Raw genomic sequence first — 17,634 nt, forward strand, 5'->3', positions numbered from 1 at the left:
TCATTTTTTTTCCTTTCAAATTAATAATGTTCATGGGAAAGCACCAACTTTTGTAGTCCCCTGGAATGTTTTGATATTTTGCTTTTCAACATTAATTCATATTTCAGTCTTTAACACAGATTATGGGCTGTCAGAGATTTAAAATGCATTTGACATTCTGATATAACTCTAGAATATTTGTTCCCTCCAACTTGTCAAATTCACTGTTCCCTTTCTTACTGAAACACACACACAGAGCTACATGTGTATGCATTTAATCTACTAAACATACTCATCTACTGTCAGTTGAATTGCAGGAGAGATTTAGTTGTATTCTCTTTATTATGTTTCCTCTGCTTTTTGATTAAATTATCAATGCCCTTTAAGATCTACAGTATTAATTTCGACCTCACAGCAATTACAGAATAGATCCATTATCAACTCATGTTTCTGCTTTACAGAGAGTTAGCTGTATCTGAACAGACTGTAAAATCTGGTCTGGACTGAATAAAGAAAAGGTCTTCAAGGATGGAAAAAGAACTTTATTTGGTCCACAGATCCTATTTCGTTTCATTATTCCAACATCAGCTTCTACTCTCTACAGGAAATCATTCTGCAATATCGACTTTGTAGAGAGCCACTGCTGTGAAAGACTTCAGCAATATCTCTCTCCCCCCCCCCACCTCCTTGGAGTCTAAAGTGAGTGAAAAGGAAGTAGATTTGAAACATACTTTTTCTTAAACTGCAAAATTAGTCATTCTGATTTCTTAACTCCTCTGTAAAGACTCAGCACATTGACATTTTTCAAACATCATCCATTATGAATTTAAATTTATTTTTGTAGTTCTGCCATCCTCAACTCAATTACCATTCATCAGATAATGTCTTTTGAGTCACTGTTGTTCTAAATCTGTTTTGAAACTCTTCAAGCAAACTAAGTTCTCTTACCGTAACTAAAGATACAGTAACTCATGGAGTTAATCAGAACTGAATGAGTAAGTAGATTAGAAAATAATATTTTTCTCTGTTTAAGAAAAGATCTATATTACTTTTGTGATCCTGTTCTTCAGGTCTCTAAGAGGCTCCCTTCTTTTAAATGAATATACACAGATTGTTGAATATATTCAGACAAATCATCCTTCAATAACAGTATGAAGCTGTTATAAAATTTGTGCCTAATTTAATTTTCTCATAACTTGTAAGATTCAACAGATAATTTATAAAGAAAATGTTAACAAAAATAATAAATTAGACACACAACTCTTGCACCAGAAACATAGGAGCATGTAGTCTGGAAAGACCCTCTAGAGCCTAAGTGGTCCAATCTCCTGTTGGTCCAATAGAACAGGGTGTCAGGACCTCATCCAGTTGTGTTTTGAACATCTCTGTGGAACGAGATTTCACCACTTCAGTTGTTCCAGCCCCCAGTCACTTAGTAGTCCTGGACCAGACTTAATCCAGTACATCTTTGTCTTTTTGTATCCTGGGAAGCCCCAAATTTGACAAAGCATTCCAAATGTGCCCTCACAGATATAAACAGATGTGAAGGATCAACCTCCTAGATGTGCTAGCTGAATTCTCCCCAAAAGCTGTGTAGATATCCTTTGCCAACTCGTGCAAAATTTACTGTCCAGCAGAGCTACCAAGACCTTTCCTACAAAGCTTTTAGCTGCTCAGTCAGTCCCCAGTTCTGTACTGCTGCACTAGGTTATTCCACTCCTGGAGCAACACGTTACATTTTGCTTTTTTAAACTCCAGGACTTCCTCCATCTCGTCAACATCTCCCTAAACAGCAGCTTTGCCCTCCACCTTGTCACCCATTCCTTCCACCTTGCTGAGAATTCACTCTGTCCTGAAATCAGAGAGTACATAAAAACATTAAAACAAAGGTTCTCCAGAGGTATACACCATGTTTTAAAGTGGCAGTTAATATTTGTGGCCAGGCTTTATTAATGTTTAATAAAATTCTAAGATCTTAAATTGGGGCAAAACATCATTATTTTGATGTTATGTTCCCTATTGATGCTTATCGACCTAGCACTGTTGTAGGAATGTCTATACTACCAGCCATCATATCTCCCAGGACCAACACCTTCATTCATCTGGAAAAGTAAAAGCACCTGTGGGTATTCAACATTCCAGAGTTTTAGACTGTAGTAAAATACTGTGAATGTCTCGGTATACTTAAAATATCAGATATTCAAAGGTGATTTGAAATGTGCCAACAGTCAATCAACGCCATTAGTGTTCGTTATTTTATCTATTTACTAGCCTGCAAATCATAGAATCATAGAATCACCAGGTTGGAAGAGACCGACCAGATCATCGAGTCCAACCGTTCCTATCAAACACTAAACCATGCCCCTTAGCACCTCGCCCACCCGTGCCTTAAACACCTCCAGGGAACGTGAATCAACCACCTCCCTGGGCAGCCTGTTCCAGTGCCCAATGACCCTTTCTGTGTAAAATTTTTTCCTAATGTCCAGCCTAAACCTCCCCTGGCGGAGCTTGAGGCCATTCCCTCTTGTCCTGTCCCCTGTCACTTGGGAGAAGAGGCCAGCACCCTCCTCTCCACAACCTCCTTTCAGGTAGTTATAGAGAGCAATGAGGTCTCCCCTCAGCCTCCTCTTCCCAAGGCTAAACAACCCCAACTCTCTCAGCCGCTCCTCATAAGACCTGCTCTCCAGCCCCTTCACCAGCTTTGTTGCCCTTCTCTGGACTCGCTCCAGAGCCTCAACATCCTTCTTGTGGTGAGGGGCCCAGAAATGAACACAGTATTCGAGGAGCGGTCTCACCAGTGCCAAGTACAGAGGGAGAATAACCTTCCTGGACCTGCTGGTCACACCGTTTCTGATACAAGCCAAGATGCCATTGGCCTTCTTGGCCACCTGAGCACACTGCTGGCTCATGGTCAGTTGCCTGTCAGTCAACACCCCCAGGTCCTTCTCCAGGCAGCTTTCTAGACAGACTTCTCCTAGTCTGTAGCACTGCATAGGGTTGTTGTGCCCCAAGTGCAGGACCCGGCATTTGCCCTTGTTAAACCTCATGCCATTGGACTCTGCCCAGCGGTCCAGCCTGTTCAGATTCCTTTGCAGAGCCTCCCTGCCCTCCAGCAGATCGACACTTCCTCCCAGCTTAGTGTTGTCCGCAAACTTGCTAAGGGTTCAAATGTTTCAATGACAATTAATCCATGTGGATTGAGATAGAGGTGGGAATTTCTCAGCTGCCTCTTCCCCCTTTCAAGTTTACACTCTCCATAGATAGCAATATTAATCAACAGCACAGAGTTTCTGCAATCCTCATGTAGTTTAGAAACTCTGAAGTAGACCTATGCATCTCCTAGAAGCTGTTTCATTTCCTTCTGGGCTGTGCCTTCTTAAATGTGTCAACCCATCATGCCACAGATTATTAAAAAATTGAGACAATTTTCAGATGGATATATTGAGGCACAGTTATCTACTAAAATTAGTTGCCTATTAAACTGAATAGTGAAAAATAAAAATTCAATCTTATCACTTTTACAAAACAGCAAAATCAAATAAAAATTGCAGAATTTACAATGACAGCTGGTTAAAAACCTTATTGTTTTCTTTTCTTTTCTATGAATACATGTAGGAAGGCAATAGTTTTCACATCCTAGAAAAATATCCATGGTTTCAAAGCACTTCCTGATCTGTACTGCATGTAAAGGACTATAATTCTTTTGAATGTTTAAAAAACATAAAAAGAAGGTCCTCTTCCCATCATGCAGTAGTTATAAACATAGTTTTCATATAAGAGGAACACTGTTCATATTTCTATTCTTGCATGAGGGAATTCTCAAGCCTCTTGGCAAGAAACATAGCTCCTGGGTTTTGTTATTTACTGGTGCATGGGTTCAATTTTCTCTCATTCTCTTCCTCCTCACCTTCCCCTCTTTGTTTCTCTTTCTGTCTTTCTCTATTGCTGTTCTTTTTTTTGTCTTTTTTTTTTTTTTTGGTTTCCCACTGAAGAGTAAAGAAACTTATCCTAGACAAAGTTAATGCAAACTGGTATGTTTCCCTCAAAAAAATGGGGTTTGACAGGTAAAACTCTTTCAAAGAAAAGCTGTTGGATCATAAATCAAGTTAACAGCCTATCTTATGTTTGATTTCTAAACCATAACTGATGGATGGTTTGGAAACAATTATGTGTCAAACTTGTTTTCATTAGAAACAAACTAAAGCAAAAAAAACCCCAACGTCAGTGAAGCAACCAATTCTGAAGCTGTATTAAAAATTAATATTTCATTTCAAATGTATCGTTAAGATTCATTTTGATCCTTCTCAAAAAAAGTAAGTTCCTAAATTCACATTCCATGTCTATCAGATTAGATGTGCGTTTAAAACATATTGAACAATTTGTCTTGCAGTGATGAGACTGAGAGCCACGACAATCACTCATCCAGCTGGAAACTAGCCATAAGATAACATTTTTACATCATCCGCCTACTTCTCTACTCCTTTTTCTAAGCTGCCTTTTTAGTTTTAGATGTTTATGGTCACAGGATACGAAAATTTTCTTTATGCAAAATTCTGTTATTTGAAGAGACCAGCCACCTGTTGCAATGCAACACAGTAAATTGAGAAAAGCTTAAACCAAACTGTTCATCAAAATAGTACTAATCTGGAAATAAAAATAGTGGAACATATGTTTATATCTGTTTCTAAAGCGGTTTAAGAATCTTCCTTGAAAATTTTATTGATTGAAATAGTCTTAGTTTTTTAGAGGCAGATAGGGCTGTGTGAAGTAGTCTGTGACTTGGAAAAGCAATTTATAGCCTGGACACGTCCTGTAAGGACAGAAAATAACAGGAAGGGCTGCCTTACCTGGTCAGAGTTACTTATACTTTGCAACAATTCTTGTTCAACCTATTGAAGTAATGCTTACTTACTGAGGACTAAAACTCTTCTGATTTTTCTGAGATTTGAGAGAATACAATGAGATTAAATATTATGTGTTTGTGAACTTAGACCAATTTTAGAAAAAAAAATTAATACATCACTGAAAGATATTGCAAAGATAGCAGAGGTTTAAATTGGGGAAAGAAATCATTACTATGTGTAGGCAAAATATTCCTGTACTTGGAAATAAAGGAAACTAGGGAGATGGAGTTCTTTCCTCGAAATCCACACTGTTTCTTTGAATTCACCTTACAGTTCAGAAGGATTGCTTGTCTCTTAGTTAGCCTCAGGAAACTAAAAGAATTCCTCATTATAATTTACTTTACTAGTGATATTCTGAGCCTGGGTATGTTTTCATCCTCTCCTCATTCTGCTGTTTTTGACACAGGCAAATGACCTTAGGGACAAGGCACCTCAGAGGAGGGGTGTTAGGTTTGATTGACTATAAAGCTGAAGCCTTGGGCATGTTACTACTACCCACTCCACACTCTTTCAGGGTTGGCCAGTGCCTGGCTATGAAGTGCGTGTGGAGTGGTGTGCATACCCTTCTAAATACTACATTGCAACATTTAACCAAACATTGTCTCAAAAATGATAATCTTATACCAGTGCCAAACGAAAAGATTTGAAATGAGATTAAAACAATAGATTTATTTTTTAGCTTGTCACATAAAAATCTTCATGGGAAGGTACTTGAAATAATAAATCACTGTCATCAGAAAGCCCTCATTTACAATAAGCTGCTGTAGATGGCAATATTTAGCAATTACCACTAATTATAAGAACAGGAGGAAAAACTATATCATTTCAGTTGACAGCTGCAATGCCTTGGAAAACAATGGGGAATACTTCTGGATTTTTTTTTTTCTTAATAATGATGTCTGTAAATGAAATAACGCTATAGTGGTCTATAGTAGGTTATAAAATTAATTATATGCAGCCTACACCTTCAGTCTTGAAATAATGAACAGTCTTATCTAGGTAGATATTAATACTGAGATCTCTGAGGTTTCTCAGAGGAATTATGAGCAGAGTAAAACTTAGCTAATAAAATGCAAAGGTGTTGAATTGTTTTCTTTATTTCTCCTGACATAGATATAGCCCTACCCATTTATATATATATCACTAGAAAAATCATTGTCTTTTAAGAAATAAACATATAGCAAGGTCTTTCATAAAAGGGAAAATCTTTATAACTGCTTGAGACTTCTAACAACCTTAAATCTCATTTCTCAGTGTCAATCAGATTAGTTTTCATCCACAAAGGCATCATTTAAACTCAAGTATGCCATGAGTTGCGCAGAAGCCCTGAAAGAATACTCTGCCTCACTGTGTGAACAAGCCTGGTTTTACCCTGAATCACGTAGTTCAAACTGAGGGCAGATACATATACATGTGAAGCCATAGGCATATCACTAAATGAGCTACTTAATGTGACTTAGTAATCACTATGACTGATTGAAGATCAGCTTTTATCTTCTGAAATGTTCCCATAAACATTGCACTGAGAGACAAAAAATCTGCCTCTTCTTTCAGTTAATGTCTTTCTTGTTGTCTTCTCCTTACCATACATTAATAAAAAACTAACTACTCTTATGCTATGGGCATATAAATGAAAATGGTCTTCATTTATCACACCTAATAATTCCTTCCGATTTTTTTTTTCCAAATTGAAGTTACAATCTTTGTTATTTTACAAAAGAAATTTTTCCTGAAAGAATTACGTAATGCAGTAAATAGAATATTAACACTTCCTGGGAGAAACTGCAGAAGCAGATAAAATCATAGCTAATAGAAAGCACTTCATTATGCAAAAGCTTCAGTGATGAGTAAAGAGGCACTGTTAAAATGAAACGTTAGAAGATGCATATATTTCCAAGAAGCCTTTCAAAACATTTTAAGCTTGTTGAGTCTCCTGTGATTAACAACAGGTTGTATACTGGCGGAGAAGAGCAAATACAGCCAGATGTTTGGATTTTCATTATCTGCTCATCTCTAATTGAATCTGATGTGACATTTGTGCTACTCCTGTGGCTTCAGAGAAGATGTATATATTGCTCTTTTTCTTCTGTTAGTTTTCTTGAACACACAGTGACAGTTCCCAGTGGTCTCTAAGGAAGAAGTACAAATAATCAAAATGCTGTCATCACAGATGCTAACATAGTCTTGAAATACAGAAAAAAAAAAATCCAAAGCCTATCTGTAGTTAAAACTATTGAGTGAAATATCAGCTTAACATCTTGAGAGTATTGGTCTCTGTGTGGTGGATATAGAATTTATATTTTGATCTTAGAAAGAGGAAATGAAGGAGTAAAGCAAGGCTTTGATCCTAAAAGACTCTATATTATAGCAACAGGATTCCTGCTCCCCACCAGAAAAAAAAAAAAAGAAGAAATACAAAATACAAAAATACTGAAGGATCAAAAATATAGCCTATTCTGTCTGCATCTTCTGTTAAACCTGTCCCTCCGCTTCCATCTAAGAGACATCATCAGATTCTCTGAAAAAAACTGAGAAATGGTGAAGACAGTTGCTGCTGTTATTGGTATAAAGAAGCATGTGATATATTATCTGTGTGTTGAATTGAAATCAATGCTTTTCTTCACAAAAGAATGAAACTATGCAGCCATGAGCACTACCACCAGGAGATTCCAATATTTTATCTTAATGATAAAGTTCACCAGCATTTCATTCAGTAGAAATTTTGTCTGTTTTGCCATGTTTATGTGACTGGCTCATATAAATCCTGTAGGCCAAAACAGCCATCTCTCCTCCGTAAGTGGGTGCTTTGCATAAGCATTTTTTGTACTATTTGAGGAGTGTTTCTTATCACATTAACAGGACATGCATAAAATAAGCCAATAGGATCTGACATTTTTTGCAGTCTCTAAACCTTCTGCACTTGGAGTGACAAAAAATAGTAGACAAATTAAACTGAGAAGACCACCAGAATTTGCATGTTTTAGTACTCATGCACTCTGCTCCTGGTTTATTTGGGCTCATTCTATAATTTTACAACTTTGCCCTTACCACTGTGTGAGAACAGGATTAGGCAAACCCGCTTCACCTCAGTTAAAATATATGTGCTGCTGTTTCTGCTATTGTTCTATTCCAAGACAAATTAATAGTTTTGGAACATTGTTTCCTAGCAGTTTTTATCTCTGGAAGCTTATACTAATGATTTTTTCGAGGAATTTATATGGACCGTGACCCTTATTGTAACCACTTGCAGACATATTTACTTGAAATTAGACCCCATAAGAGTATTATTTTGTTCCTATATCTACAGGTTAAGTTATGCCTTTGTATAGAAAAGTCTTCAGTGGAGCGCTGTGTTATATAAATCATGTATAAGGCTGTTGAAACAAATAGGAACATATGCAGTACACTTAACAATTGGGCTACCTGAATAGATTACATATTCATGAAGCAAACCAGAGTTACATAAAGCACGAGGATTAGGCAAAAAAGTACAAAACCAGACACATTTAACTTCAAACTAGCTTTCTGTAACACACGCTGCATATTGTCATAGTTTTTTTTTACATCAGCCCCCTTACTCACTTCTCTTTCATTTTTTCTCTAAGTGAAAATATAGAAAAAATGGAGGGGAACTATCATAGGGTTATGTTCCCTGTGACTAGACCAAACGCAAACTTTCTTAACAATTATTATCCCTGCTGGGTGACTCCCAGAAAATTTCATTTTTATTGTCTGATTAATTAGAGATACCTACGTTTTCTTATTTAGCTTCACTTTAATGTTATTCCTTGTTATTTCACTTCCTCAATTTCTTCACAATCATTGAAAAATTTCCCCTGAATTTATCATTAGCTTTATTTTTGACCTATTATTTTGTATAATCTGTCTCAGAATAAGATTTCAAGTGCAAGTAACTGGAGTGTATTTTCCTTCATTTAAAGTCATTTAGTGAAAGGTGTTTAGGAACAGAATAATAATGTGTGGGAATCTCTTCCTGTCTTGCTTTTATTATTCTCTCCTTATTTTGAGAATTAGGGTAGATAGTCCTTCGAAATATTGTAGTTCATGACCTTTAAACACAAATTCTAGATACTCTATTCTTTTTATTTTCATAATTTAATCTTTCTTCAGATAATGCTGACATTTCAGAATCAGATTTCTCAGTCTCTGAAGAGGCATTGTAAAGGGAAGAGGATCCTATACACCCTGATCAATTCAATGTTTCCAAAGAGCTGTCATTTAATGGCCTTGCAATTAAAGCTTTTATTTATTGCATAGTTTGCTCTTTCAGGATTTGTAGTCAGCTTTTTATTTCTGTTGCTCTATTTCAAAATGATACGACTTAAAAGGTGACTTGGTCTCATTGTCTCTGTTCTGATTCTGTCATAGAACTGTACATCTCTTTCTCCAAGTCATTTCAGTGATTTAGTCTTCTGAATCTGTCTTTGCTCTGCTAGAAACTTGCACATACCATCATTTCTTGGGCCCAAAAATTGAGAAAAATTCATAATTTCTGCTTTAGTGAACACTGTGAGTGCTGTGTGAACACTGTGAGTGCTGTGCGAACACTGTGAGTCTTCTGTGTGTCTCTTTGAGTTCACATTAACTTTTCTTTCCTCTCAGGCAGCTATTTTTGATCTGTTCCATTCAAGTGGGTTTTTTTTGCATTTAAGTTAGGAGATTTTGGACTCTAAGAAAGCAAATGCGACATGCATCTTCAAGAAAAACAAGAAGGAGGATCTTGGGAACACAAGCTGGTCAACCTCACCTTGCAATTAGGAACACTATGGTACAAATAAGCCTGGAAACCATTTCCAAACATATGAAGGACCAGATGATGATAAGGAGTAGTCAGCACAGATTTACAAAGGGGAAATTCTGTTTAACCAATCTGATAGCTTTTAGTGATGAAATAACTAGTTCAGTGGGTCAGAGAGAAGAACTCCATGCAGTTTATCTTGACTTAGCAAGGTTTTTGACTCTATCTCACATGACATCCTCGCTGACACACCAGTGACTAAGTGTGTGAGATGGGTTGAAAACTCGCTCAACTGCTGTACTCAGATGGTTGCAATCAGAAGCACAAAGTCGTATTGGAGGCCTACCACCAGCAGTGTACCCTAGGGAATTGGTGCTGGGGATAGAACTGTTTAATTTCTTCTCGAGTGGCCTGGATGATGGAACACAAAACTAGGTAGAATGGTTGATGGATGAGATGGGTGTGCTGCTGATCAGAGGGACCTTGGCAGGATGCAGAAATAATCTTATGGAAGCCTCATGAAGTTCAACATAAAGAAATGCCAAATCCTGTCCCTGGGGAGGAATAACCCCAGGCTCCAGTACAGGCTGGAACTGACCAGCTGAAAATCAGACTGGCAGAGAAGGACTCTGAGATCATAGAATAAGTTGGACATAAACGAGCAGTGTGCTCTTGGAGCAAGGAAGACCAACAGCACCCTGGGCTGCACAGCCAGAGCAGCTAGCAGGTTGAAGGAGGTGAGCCTTCTCGTTTACTCAGCTGTAATGAGACACATCTGGAGTGCTGGGTCTAGTACTGGACTCTCCAGTAGAAGAGAGATGTAGACCTACCAGGATAAGGACACTGAAGGGTCACCATGATGATTAAGAGATTGAAGCATTTCATACAAGCAGAAGCTGAGAGACCTAGGACTGCTCAGCCTGGAGAAAAGATGACTAAGAGGGATCTCATCCATGTTTAAAAAAAAATGGTGAGCGAAGGAAGACAACAGATAAAAACTCTTCTCAGTGAGGGTCAGTGGAGGGACAAGGTGCAATGGTCACACACTGAAAAACAGGAAATTCCACTTAAATGTTAAAAAGATTGTTCTTCACTATAAGGATGTTAACATAGGAACAAATTGCTCAGAGATGTTGTAGAGTTTTCACTCTCAGTATATTCAAAACCCAGTTTTATACAACTCAGCAACCTGCCCTCACTGATCCTGCTCTTAGCAAGAGATTGGACCAAAGAATCTCCAGCAGGTTTCCATGTGCAATTTTTAGCAGTATTTGCACTAAGAAAGAGGTTTAGAAAGTCTGGAGAATTCCCAGGATGTCCTAGGTAGTTTGTGGCTATGCAGTAGATGGGATGAGGGTGCAGTTTGGGGACATGCCATGCAAATTGCACTGCAGAACTTTACAGTCTATTGCACAGGTGTTCTATCTGGTACCACATTGTGTGTGCAGACCCTCCCATTGTAACAGCAGACATCGTGACACAGGGGACTTGAGGTTTGCATTATCTTCAGTCTAAGCCCTGAAGTTTTAGTTTCCATAGGTTTTCAGTTTTGTAACACGGTAGGAAATCAATTTCTACCATAAGACATGAAACTCCCCAAAATTTACACAGTTGCCATAAGAGGAGAGAGGGGAACATGCCTGGGGATGATAACCATGGAATCATAGAACAGTTTGAGTTGGAAGGGACCTTAAAGATCTAACATCTCTGCAATGGTCAGGGACACATCCTACTAGATCAGGTTTCTCAAGGCCCCATCCAGCCTGGCCTTGAACACCTCCAGGGATGAGGCAGCCACAACTTCCCTGGGCAACATATTCCAGTGCCTCACCACCCTCATTGTGAAGAAATCCCTCTTTATGTCTACTCTAAATCTGCCCCTCTCCTGTTTATAGCCATTTCTCCTAGTCCTATCACTACAAGCCTTTGTAAAAAGTCCCTCCCCAGCTTTCTTGTAGTCCCCCTTCAGGTACTGGAAGGTCGCTATAATGTCTGCTTGGAGCCTTCTCTTCTCCAGGCTCAACAAGCCCTACTCTCTCAGCCTGTCTTCACATAGGAGGTGCTCCAGCCCTCAGATCATCTTTGTAGACCTCCTCTGGACCTGTTCCAACAGTTCCATATCCTTCTTATGTTGGGAATTCCAAAACTGCGCACAATACTCCAGATGAGGTCCCACAAGAGAGGAATAGAGGGGCAGAATCACCTCCCTTAACCTGCAGTTACTGTCTATTTGATGTACTAAGCTTTAAATAAAGGTCACTATACAAACCCAGTATGGCAGATGCTATATTAGCACATATCATACAGTTACTTGGCAACCAAAAAAGAGATTAGACATCAAAAACATTTGGTCTGCAGAAATGTTAACAGAGCTTGTAGTTATACAACCATAATTTAATGTTTGGTGCATTAAGAAACCCAAACCCTAGTTGTAAAAATATCTGAAAACAAGCTCCAAACCCAGAAAATCTTTTTGAAAATAATACTCCTATTACATAGCTTTTTTTATAAAACCCACCAACAACACAAATCTCTATCTTTAAATTACATTAGTGTGATAAAATGCACCATTGCAGGCAAACTGTAGAACACATTGGATTTTTTCTTTTTCAGATAATGTAACTGGGAAATGACGACAGCCTTCAATGTCTTTAGTTGACTTGTTTTAAAGAAATCTTATCTTAATTTCCTTTAGAAACAGAAAACAGTGGTTGGACAAAGTTAAAAATCTTAAAACCATTATCCTTCGTCCTATCCCTAAATGCTCTGATAAAGTCCCTCCCCATCATTCCTGTAGGCCCCCCCTTCAGAACTGGGAGGCTGCTATAAGGTCTACTTGGAACCTTCTCTTCTTTAGGCTTAACCACAACTCTCAGTCTGTCCTCAAAAGGGAGGTGGTCCTGCCTTTTGACCACCTTTGTGGCCCTCCTCTGGACTCACTCTAACATATCCACATGATTTCTGTGCTGAGGACTCTAGAACTGAATGCAATACTCAATGTGAATTCTCATGAGAGCACAGGGCCAGAATCACTTCCCTTGACCTCTTGTCACATTTCTTCTGATATGGCCCAGGATACAGTTGGCTTTCTGGGCTGCAAACATACATTGCCAGCTCATGTAGAGTTTCTCATCCACCAAAATTCCCCTAATCCTTTTCTTCAGGGCTACTTTCAATTCATCCTCTGCCCAGCCTGGAAGTGTGCTTGACATTGCCTTCACTCAGGTGGAAGACCTTGCTCTTGGCCTTATAGAACTTCATGAGGCCCAGCTCTCAAGCTTGTGAAGGTCTTTTCTTATACTTTAAATGAAAACAGGTATACACCGATTTAAGCATGATTTTATGGATGATTCAGATTCATAGTAATTATATTAGTAACTTCCATGTAGTAACAAGGGTGAGGGATAAGAAAACTGTATTTTAAAAGTATATAATTTAATTACTAAAATATGCAGACAGCTATCTAGATGGATTTTCAGAGTCTCTGGATACCACATTCCCACTGTAGCCCACAGTTACTGGGTATTTTTGGAAAACTAGCCACTCTGTATCATGTATAAAGAGCCAGAATATGTGTCAAAAGCATAGAGATGATTCTAACATTTTCATTCTGACTCACTTATAGCTCAGTTAAATATAGTGACAATATATGTTTTTTTCATTCATGCAACTTCTCCCACAGAGGATCTGGGAATTATTGCCTCCCTCAGATGTTTAATTTACCTTTAACATTTGTTGGTGGCACATAAGGAATTTTTCTCCCTTATTATGGCATACTGCCATCCAGCTAACTTGACATAGTTTTTACTAGTACAAGAGGGTTTCACTTGGGATTCAAAAGCTATCAAAAGCCCTTCTTGTTACTGCTCCATATTATATAGCCCTGGGAAAAAACACTGAAAGCATCAGATTAGCGCAAACTTAAGTAATGACACTATTTTTCAAATCAACAGAAAAAGGTAATTACTATTACATTTTTAGAAGTTTGAAAAACCTCATGTTTATGGCTTCCTTTCTGCTTCCTTACCCTCTGCTCAGCTTCCTTATTTTTCTAATACAAATCCAGTTAAAGCCTTATTACAGCTGTTCAGAGTTGATCTCTGAGGAACACACAATAAAAAGTGATGTAACAAGGAATAGTACCTCAGCCAGGGTGGTGGCAAGCTTAATAGTCTACATTGCACTAACTTAAATTAGTCCTTGAGTGGACTAATCACAAATTGCAAATGTAGATTGCCACAATGGAGACTCAAAAGAAAGTAAAAAGCACTACAGAAAAAGGAAACTTGTGAGTATATTCTGTCTTAGGAATATGTATTATTTTCAATCATACTCAGTGACAGAGAGGAAGGAATGAGAAGGAAAGTGAATCGCTCTCTAATTCACTTTGCATAAGGCGTAGTGGAGGAAAGCATGAAAACATCATGCATTTCTACTGATATTAACTGCTTCATGTATAAATGCAAAGTTTCAAATTCTTGCAGCACTTGAAGATTTCTCCCCTTCTATTACTTTCCTACTTATTTTGATAGAACCCAATCTATCAAGTGCTTGTGGGGTTCCAAACCAGTCCCATATGTATATACTTATCGTTCATGTGCATTTCTAAAACATTCATCATTACATTACAAGCTAAGCATTGTTCAGCCAGACTAATTTCTGATAAATTTGAAGTGAATTTATTTCATTTAAAACAGGAACAGAAAAAAAAATAAAGAAACAGATAATAAAGCCAGTATAAAGCTAGAGGCATTGTTCTGTGTCTCAGTTCTGGGAGCACAAATAGCTTCAAAGTACAAGGTGAATTCAAGCTATCAGAAATCAATAAGCAAGAAATTGGAAAAATTTGTGGTGTGGAAGAATGCTGGAGTAATGCCATAGTCATTTTCCTGGGGAAAACCTCACTGCTAGTCAGCAATCTGGAGGGCAGAAGAGGTCACAGTGAATGTGTGGCCCTTGATATATGCACATCTTCTCTGCTCCCTCCTCCTTCATTTTTAGAGAGAAAGGAAGAAAATCAGCTTTAATAAATACTTCTGACCAAATGAAACTATACCATATATACCAGATGAAATAAATGCAGTGAAAAGAAGCAACAACAACAACAAAATAAGTATACAGCAAATCACACTAGAAAATCATATGCTATTTTGGACAGATTAAAAAAAAACAGATTTCAGAAACAAATATTGTAAAGATATTAAAAGCAGGCTGCAATAATCTTTTTGAATAGAAAGCATCACTGAAAGTTTTTGTAATTTTTACCTTATATATTAATCAGAATGTTTCATCAATGTATGACTATTTCAAAGAGGGTTTCTGAGAGTGCACTAATTATGTAAAATATCAGAATCACAGAATGGCTAAGTTCAAAAGGACTTCAACCATCTAGTCATCTAGTCCAAAACCACGTATTGAACTCGAGTAAAACAACTCACTCAGGTTCAACGGACCATGAAGAAATATCCTTTTTTATATTAGTATTTTTTTTATCTTCTCAGTCATCTTGAAGTATTCTATAACAAAGATATTTGGGATGAGGAAGGGAAACCATTTTGTTCCCATCCACCTCTGTTTTGCCCATGCCAGAACAACCTTGCATGGGAGTTCTGACACAAGAACTTACATGAGAAAGAGGCTCATTCAAGCTTTTCTAAAACAGGTTTTTCACTGCTAAACCTTTTATAAAGAATAAGGGAAAATTTGCTAAGTGTCATTGTTTGAAAATACAGACTTGTAAGTGCTAGCTTGCAAGTGTCAGCCAAGTTATTAACAGCTGAGTCTTGGCAGCAGACTTCGGAACATCTGAAATATGTTTTTAATCTAAAGAACTACTGTATGGAACAGACTTTCTTAATTTTATGAATCAATGTCAGAAAAAGCTACAATCAGATATTCTGAGATGATTTAAATGCATGTTAGCATTTTGATTACTGTAAATACACCTTAACATTTACTTACTAAAAGGGATTTGCCTCATTAATGACCATTTCCATTTTTATACTAAACAGTTGTCTTCACTGTCTGAAGATATCATAGAAATCATAGAATAACCAGGTTGGAAGAGACCGACCAGATCATTGAGTCCAACCATTCCTATCAAACACTAAACCATGCCCCTTAGCACCTCGTCCACCCGTCCCTTAAACACCTCCAGGGAACGTGAATCAACCACCTCCCTGGGCAGCCTCTGCCAGTGCCCAATGACCCTTTCTGTGAAAAATTTTTTCCTAATGTCCAGCCTAAACCTCCCCCGGCGGAGCTTGGGGCCATTCCCTCTTGTCCTATCACCTCTTACTTGGGAGAAGAGGCCAGGACCCTCCTCTCTACAACCTCCTTTCAGGTAGTTATAGAGAGCAATGAGGTCTCCCCTCAGCCTCCTCTTCCCAAGGCTAAACAACCCCAGCTCTCTCAGCCGTTCCTCATAAGATCTGTTCTCCTGCCCCTTCACCAGCTTTGTTGCTCTTCTCTGGACTCCCTCCAGAGCCTCAACATCCTTCTTGTGGTGAGGGGCCCAGAACTGAACACAGTATTCGAGGAGTGGTCTCACCAGTGCCGAGTACAGAGTAACCTCCCTGGACCTGCTGGTCATGCCGTTTCTGATACAAGCCAAGATGCCATTGGCCTTCTTGGCCACCTGGGCACACTGCTGGCTCATGTTCAGTCAGCTGTTGACCAACACGCCCAGGTCCCTCTCCTCCAGGCAGCTTTCTAGACAGACTTCTCCTAGTCTGTAGCACTGCATAGGGTTGTTGTGCCCCAAGTGCAGGACCCGGCACTTGGCCTTGTTAAACCTCATGCCATTGGATTCAGCCCAGCAGTTGAGATCCCTTTTGCAGAGCCTCCCTACCCTCCAGCAGATCAACACTTCCACCCAGCTTAGTGTTGTCTGCAAACTTGCTAAGGGTGCACTCAATGCCTTCATCCAGGTCATTGATAAAGACATTATCAATGTTTTATCATTCCTGATCCTCCCCAGATATTTAAGTAGCTATAACATTCATTATTCTGGTGTTTTGGAAATACGAAAATGGAAAAAGACAAGAGATGAACACAAAAAAGCTACACTGATGTCTATGTGCTAATTGTAAAATAAATAATAAACCGTTGAAACAAATAAAAGATGGTCAGATACCGTTAGCATCTACTGTACTACCTTTCTGTAATATCAGAATGGCTAAAATTTGGAAAATTTAGTAGACAAATTCTACACACCGTGAAAATTGGAAAAATGGTAAGAAAAATCCTACTGACCTCTAAGGAAAGTAGAAGACTCAAGGAAACAAAATAGACTGTCTAATAGCTTCTGTTGAATAGCAGAAAGAACAGATGTTTTTGAGAAGTGAAATTCAAAACATGCAGAATCCCTATCATCCTTCTATCTGCTGAGAATTATTTGCATATAGAAGTATTAAAGTACACTGTCATAAGGTAACTACTTAAATACATTCATTTTACTTAATGATTTTCCTGCTGCTCAGCACTTTTGTTGGTATTTTATGTTCAACTTTATTAATATTCATACCAGTCCCCATGGTACTCCTTAGTAGAAATTATTTCCAGAGGTTTTTACAGTGGACCTGTATGCAGGACACATAGCTCCAATTCTCTAGCTCTTTAGGCAGACCTAGAGGATTTTGTACTAAAATTGTGAGCAGTGCTTACAACTTCTGTACTCATGTACAGAGAGAAAGCCCTCTCTCTGGGACAGATGGCCCAGACTGAGACCATTCTTACAATGTCTTAGCTGGTGCAAACCCAATGGTCTGGTCTTCCTATGTATCATCTGCAGGCAGCAGGTTCAGCAAGTAAACTAACTCTTCAGCATGAAGCTACTTTTAAGTAAGTTGTTGGTTATCTCACTAGGAATGGAAGTCCATGATCCAAAAAAAACCCAAAAACCCAAAAAAAACCCCCACACTCAAAAATTAGTTCTCCACCTGTACTGCAGGGGTGACATTTGAATGGATGGATGATGATGAGAAAATTCTT

The 17,634-nt window shown here is 38.3% G+C and overlaps 1 protein-coding gene across 3 annotated transcripts in view; it reads right to left on the reverse strand.

Moving 5' to 3' along the window:
* The window catches only part of IL1RAPL1 (interleukin 1 receptor accessory protein like 1), a 704,387-nt gene that overhangs the window by 162,009 nt on the left and 524,744 nt on the right, over window positions 1–17,634 (reverse strand). The gene's annotated exons all lie outside the window — the stretch shown is intronic.

This window comes from Phaenicophaeus curvirostris, chromosome 1 (genome assembly GCF_032191515.1).
Source record: "Phaenicophaeus curvirostris isolate KB17595 chromosome 1, BPBGC_Pcur_1.0, whole genome shotgun sequence".
Lineage (NCBI taxonomy): Eukaryota > Metazoa > Chordata > Aves > Cuculiformes > Cuculidae > Phaenicophaeus > Phaenicophaeus curvirostris.